At 39.2% G+C, this 6,918-nt stretch overlaps 1 long non-coding RNA gene across 1 annotated transcript in view; it reads right to left on the bottom strand.

Moving 5' to 3' along the window:
- Positions 1-4,840: 4,840 nt before the first annotated feature.
- LOC131393164 (uncharacterized) overlaps positions 4,841-6,918 on the bottom strand; it is a 48,398-nt gene continuing 46,320 nt past the window's right edge. Inside the window, exon 3 of the long non-coding RNA XR_009215881.1 lies at positions 4,841-6,049. This is a non-coding gene — a long non-coding RNA (uncharacterized LOC131393164). The remainder of the gene's footprint in view (positions 6,050-6,918) is intronic.

The following is a 6,918-nucleotide window of genomic DNA, read 5'->3' as shown; positions in this document are numbered from 1 at the left end:
GTGGAAGATTGACCCTGGGCTAACATCTGTGCTCATCTTCCTCTATTCTATGTGGGATGCCTGCCACAACATGGCTTGATAAGTGGTGCCTCGGTTGGGGCCCGGGATCCAAACCTGCGAACCCTGGGCCGCTGAAGCGGAGCGCAGCGAACTTAACCACTACGCCACCAGGCTGACTCCTAGATTATATTTTTGTATGCAATCTGAGAGTCTTAGTCTTTTAACAGGGAGATTTCACCCATTTTTATTTACTATTGTAACTGGCATGTGGCTTTACTAGATTTTCACTAGTGTTTTGGAAGTGTTGCTCTACTCATAGTCCATTAGTTACATTTACATTTCAAAAATATTTTAAACTGACATTTCTCTAGCTATAAGAATCAAAATAAAGGGGCCTGCCTGGTGGCGCAGCAGTTAAGTGTGCACGCTCCGCTCTGGTGGCCAGGGGTTCGCAGGTTCCTATCCCTGGCGCACACCGACACACCACTTGTCAAGCCATGCTGTGGTGGCATCCCATATAAAGTAGAGGAAGATAGGCAGGAATGTTAGCCCAGGGCCAGTCTTCCTCAGCAAAAAAAAGAGGAGGATTGGCATCAGATGTTAGCTCAGGGCTGATCTTCCTCACAAAATAAAAAATCAAAATAAATAACTATATTTAGAGCCCACCATATTTAAAATAAAATAGCATAATTTTACATGCTGCTTACTTTTCTAATCATCTAACTTTCTATTCCTTTTATTTTTCATCGGTTACTATTTTTACCTTAATTATGTTTGTTTTCATGAAAACTATTTTGACATTTGCATTCAGTTTTGTAATCTGATTTGCCGTGCTTAGTATACTCCAGTCTCACTACCAGACTTTCCATGCTGCACAAAGACACCCAGGAAGCCTGGGGCTCATACAAAGCTGGGGTTTATTAAACTTGCTGAGCGGAAAAGAGCGCCACCTTGAGGAAGTCCCAGCAGGATCTCCCAAAGGGAGGAGGTTAGGGAGCCAACTTGCAGGGTTTTAGATGCTGGTGTTAGTCACCAAGTTTCAGGGTGGAAGTAAGAGTGAGCCAGGCAGGAATTGGTCAGAATTTATAACTGGACACATTGCTGGAATAATCAGTAATCCTATCTTTGGAACATAAGTCTGCACGGAGTTACTGTGAAAATAGTCTCTCTGTGGTCTTATCAGTTTGTCTGTGGGTCTGAATGAGCTAATGTTCAAACGATTTGGGCTCAGTCTTGCACTCCATGGTTTCATATAGTTTATCTGTCTTACCAGCCAACATGTTTTTCTGTTTCATTTGTCACTGCAAATTCCCTATTTTTGCTTCATCTATTTGTTGTGTAGAATATGCCTTCAAATATTATTTAAGAAGTAGAATATTTTCTGAGTCCTTGAATACATGAATTTTGCTTTGTTTTTTTCTGTCGACTCCACCACATGTAAGATAGTTTATTGGGGTACAAATTTCTTGGTCACAACCTCTTTCCCTCAAAACTCTGTACATATTGTTCCATCGTTTTCTGACATTTAATGATATAGAAAAAGCTCTGTCAGTGGTTTTTCTTTTTTCTTTCTTTTTTTGGCCTCAATACTTGAGTATTTATTTTCCTTTCATTCAAAAACTTTGTTGGTCTATATTTAAGTGTGGATTTCTTTTTTAGATCTTGTCTGAAATACCAGAGCCCCATTTTATCTATATAAAAAGACATCTTTTCAACCAGGAACATTTATATCAATTATAACTTGGATCATTGTTTCTGTCCTATTTATGTTTCTCCTCAGGAATACCTGTAATTCCTGGGTTTGCTCCTCTATCTCTGTTTTCTACATCTTTCCTCTTTCTAATGTTTCTTTCATCTCTTCCCCTTTTTCTCTATATTCTGTGAGTGTTCCTGGGTTTGTCTCCTCATAACTGTTTCACTTTTTAGTAGTGTTAATTCTGCTCCGACAGCCTCCAAGGCAGTGTGGCACACCACCTAAGAGCACGCCCTCTGGACACCTGGATTCAAAATCTGGGCTTTTCTCTTAATCAACTCCATGACCTTAGGTGAATTTCTGATCTTCTCTGTACTTTGATTTTCTCATTTGTAAAACAGAGATGATAATAGTCACCATCTCATAGAGCTGAATACAATGAGTTAATACATGTAAAGCCCATAGTTGACACTCAAAAACTGTTAGCTATTGTTATCAATTCTGCTATTGCATTTTCTTTTTTTACAATTCTATTTTAATCATATCTATTTTCCTCTTTATTTTATCCTCCTATCTTTTCACCTCAGTCTGCTCTCTAATTATGATTTCCTTTCTCCATTCACAAGTCTTCTTAAATTCTGTGGAGGATATAAAATAACTACCTGAAATCTTCTTCTTAATCCTGCAGTATTTCATTTTCAGAGATGTGCTCTTCTTCTGAGTTTTCAGGATCATATTTACTCTTCCTTGTTTTATAATCTTTTTCCAAGTGTCCCATGTTGAGTTTTGAACTTTTATCTTTAAATGCAGTGAGATTTATTAAATGAAGTATTTGTCAAAAATCAGGTAAGTGGATTTTTCTTGCCCATTTGTTACTTGGACACTGGATCTTTCTTACTCAGATCTCCAGATGGACAGTAGGTTATATTGTAGGCCAGTAGTAGGTTACACCGACTCAATCTTTGCTTCTAACGGTCAGCTCTACTATTCCGAGGTGAGGGGTTTACCTTTCCCCCATGCCTGGGTCTCTGGCATACTGAACCAATCCAATGAATTGAAAACCACTTCCCCCAGCATGCACTGCAACAAGCATCTATCTTCTAGTCTCCTCCCCTAACCATAATGCTTTACCTATTGGAAACAACACAACATCATCGTCATCATTATTGTTATTATCTACATGTCTTGAACACCTACCACGTGCCAATACTGTGTAAGATACTTTATATCTCAGATCCGTACTATAACTCAGCAAGATAAGTATTATTGTCTTCGTATTACAGATGAGGAAACTGAGGCTCAGGAAGAATAAGTCACTTTCCCAAAGCCTCTCAGCTATTAAGTGGAAGAGGTAAGATTCTAACCCAGGTCCATCTGTTCATTCGTTCCTCTATACCAGGCAGTGTGCCCTGCCAGCACCCACCCCCTTCTTCTAACTCTGTTGTTTTCCAGTACCCTTTTGTGTAAATGAATATAAAAAGATAGGGAGGTGGAATTTTGTACTTTTGTCATCTTAAAAATCATTGATTGTGAGGAAAGTAAGACCAGACCCTGAGTCCCTAAGATGGGTCTGATGGTGAATAGGAGGAATCACGGTATTTTTCTATCTTTTTTTTTTCAAATAGGCTCTGTTTCAGAAGATAAAGTATGGGTGTGCCAGAAAGGGAAGATGAGGAGATATTTCTTAACTACCCTCTGTCAATAAGCCTTTTTTCTTTAATCTTCTTGGGTGGTATAATATAGTTTTAGGATTTTCTTTGCGGCTTCATAGGCATTTTAATGCAAAGTTGGGGAAGGCTGTGTCAGAGACTGCTAACCTATTTTAACTATTTTAAACATTGCAATTTTCTATCATTAGGCCCAATTAGGGAGGCTATGAGAGCCACTGAAATATATGGTGCACATTGACCTTCCCACCCATCTTCTACACATGAGCCTATTCCACACAGATTACAGAAACGCTAACCTGGGAAATCACAGAGGTCAAATGGGAGAAGTTTGCTACAGGCACTCAGCCACAATTTTAAAAACACCCCATGCATTAGTTTGAGGTTAATTAGGAGGATGAGTTTTGTCATAAGGCCAAACACTTCTTCTAACCTGAAGGAATGATCATTCAGAGCATATCATTCAAGGTGACAGAGAAGACCTAGTGTCACGCAGTTCTTTTCATAGCTGCTGGTTGTAATTATCCTTATTTTTTCTCATGTTCACTAATTATCCTTATTTATATGGGCTTTTTATAATTTTCTACTTAAGTCAAGGAAATTGAAGAAAAATAAAATAACTAGTACCCATGTTCAGCATTCTTTTTCACATGTGAATATGTTCCCTAGATATTTTTCCTAGAGAAAACATTAATTCAATAAAAAAGAATGCTGAGAGAGCAAAATATGATCCAGGTCGTAAATTACCAGCTCACACTATTAAATGATGAGGATCATTCATTAATGAGCTAAACACAATGGGGAAAAAATGCATTTTATTTATTCCAAATCATTTGATGAAATATCAGAGCTTAGTTAAGTGTAGCCTGAGAAAGAATATTCTCAAAAATTTTTGACTTGATTCTTCAATAACTGAAGCACACTATTTCGTTTCCAGGAGTCGTAAAATCTGTCCTTTATGCTCTTGCTATTAACAGTTTTGTACTTGCAACTACAAGTTACTAAAAATATTGAGGGAATTAGCACAGGGTTGCAACAGGCGCTCAGAGCTGAAATCCTACGCCCAGAAACCACTGTTGTTTTTGAAATCATCCATCATCGCTGAGTCAGTTGTTCGCGTGCATGTCTGCTGGGGAGCAATGATCATTTTGTGCCAAATTTGGCAGGTGTTGTCCTCATATTCCAAAGTAAGGAAAGAAGCTCTCTAAAAATATCTTTCTTCTTTATTCACATGGGCACCATATGATTCTGGGAATGAATGCACTACTACCAATAATAGGGTGTGTACGTATTCGTTTATCTTCTGTACTATTCCTTGTTCCAAAAAATTATTTTTGTTTATCTTATATTTTAGGACAGTGGACCCAACCCAATGCCTGGAACATAGTACTCAACAGAAGCTGAAGGAGTGAATGATTCAGCAGAGCAACTCAGAATCTCTTTCCCAGGAGTTAATATCACAAAACACTCAAAGCCCAAAGAAATTGGCTTGTTTATTTCTAAGCACCAGTACATTTCTTGTACATTTCTATGTGTTTTCAGAATGCTCATCCTTATCTAGATATTCGACAGTAGTTTAAGGAAGCATAGCTTTCCTTGCCAACTTTCCTTCCATAGCCCCTCAGCTTCTGTCCTTCTGAGCTTTCTCCTTTATGCACCTCATTAGGATCCTTCTCACCATCTTTGCTCAAGCCGTTGCCTCCTCCTCAGATGACCTCATTTTCGTTGACAACGATCTAAATCACTTACATCCCAGCTCGGAATTCACCTCTCCTGAGAATCTTTCCCCAGGAGCCTGTCATCCCTCTCCATCTGTCTTCACCCCTCAGCACACACACGCCAGGTGTCCTGTATTTCTAGTCTCCCTTCTCTATAGTTGTTGTCATACTGCTTATGGTGCACATATGTTTTATCTCTCCTTAATTATGAATGCCTTCAGGAAAGCACCTGATCCGTCTTTTGGACACATTCCCTTCCACTCTCCCATAGGTTCAATTTCCCTATGTCATATACAGTAAGAACTCAATGACTGCTTCTCTGTTCAGAGATCACTCTTCACAACGTATCAGCTCAAGCTCAAAGCAGTGTTTTGTTCTTAGCAGTTCTTTGAGCAACCTGTACAGCCCTCCCATCCTCAGCCCTTACCTCTGGCCCTTCATAAACACACGTTCTCTTTGGTCACGAGCTATACTTGGGTGATCTAGTCTAAATGCCGATCTTCTATAAAGCCGTCCTTTCAGGAACTCACAAGTAATTTCACGTCAAAGAAATGTCTACATGTTTTTCTTTCTACGTCTACAGCTTCCTTCTGCCTGTCTAACATAACAATAGACTCTTCAAGGGAAAGGTGTAGCTTCATAAAACCATCTTTACCCTGCGAGCAAAATAAACCTTTGTATTTTATTATTGTACAGAGTAAAAAATCAACCACAGTCCTGCTCCAAGTTCTCAAATGATTATGCTAAAAGAACTCAGGAAGAGCTTTGTGAGGCAGGATAGAGTGCCCAGATTTTCTTCTAGTGCATGGGAAGCCACTGGAGAGGGGCTTTCTTAAGCAGGATCACTCAGGCTGTAGCGTGGAGATGAGCTTGGAGGGGAAGAGAAGGGTCGCAGGAAAAGGCTACAGAGTCATCCCCATGAGGAGGGCTTGAGCCATAACAGTCTTTCCTAAGAGCATATTGGAAAATAACTGTAAAGAAAAATAGGTAGATAATTACAAACAGGAAATCAAATGCATCTTTTTGTAATACAGCCTTGGGAAAAGACAATACAAGTTAAATCAACAAGCACAGAAACCTGGGGCATTCCTGGATTGCTTATGGGTAAGAAAGCTGAGAGATGTGCATACGGATCTAACAAAGCAGGTAAGATTGTCCTGCTGTACCCTGATGTTGGTCTTATGTCACTGCCTTGCATGGGGTTCAGGAGCGTTCCCCATGTACTGGGAAATGTTATCAAGAAGTGCTCCAGGCTGTATGTCAAGATTTCTCCCTGAGCTATACCAAGCTGAGTAGGCTAATTAGAGTCTACCTGAGATTTTCATCTCAAGCATCAGCTCACCGTCCATCCTGAAACCACAGGAGCTGAGCATCTACAAGGACAAGTTCAAGTTCATCTGTAGCCATGAAGCTGTGCTCTCAACATTCTTCAGCCACCTAAGTTAACTACCCAAGATTTGATCCAATATATGTAGGGAAACTATTTTACAATGGTGAGGGGATGGGAAATATTATTATTGATCTCTTCTGTGTCACCTTTGGTAGTTTTTTTTTTTTTATATTTTATATTCACTGTCTCATTTATCTCTTCCATCAAGCCAGAGGGTACTTACGACCATCCCCAATTTATAGAAAAGTAAACTGCAGCCCAGAAAAGGCAGGGACATACAGCCAATGAGTGGCAGGGCCCAGATTTATTTTCAAAGTTCATATTTTAAGGAAGCCAAGTACATAATACAGCTTTGATTTCTCTAAAAGAACGAGAAAAGTTGATGTTTTAAAAAGCAAATAATTGTGCCTTAAAAAGAACTACATGCTTAATGTAAAAAGTTTAAATAAT

Source organism: Diceros bicornis, chromosome 28 (assembly GCF_020826845.1).
Source record: "Diceros bicornis minor isolate mBicDic1 chromosome 28, mDicBic1.mat.cur, whole genome shotgun sequence".
Classification (NCBI taxonomy): domain Eukaryota; kingdom Metazoa; phylum Chordata; class Mammalia; order Perissodactyla; family Rhinocerotidae; genus Diceros; species Diceros bicornis.
This window is presented reverse-complemented; position numbering and strand designations above follow the sequence as displayed.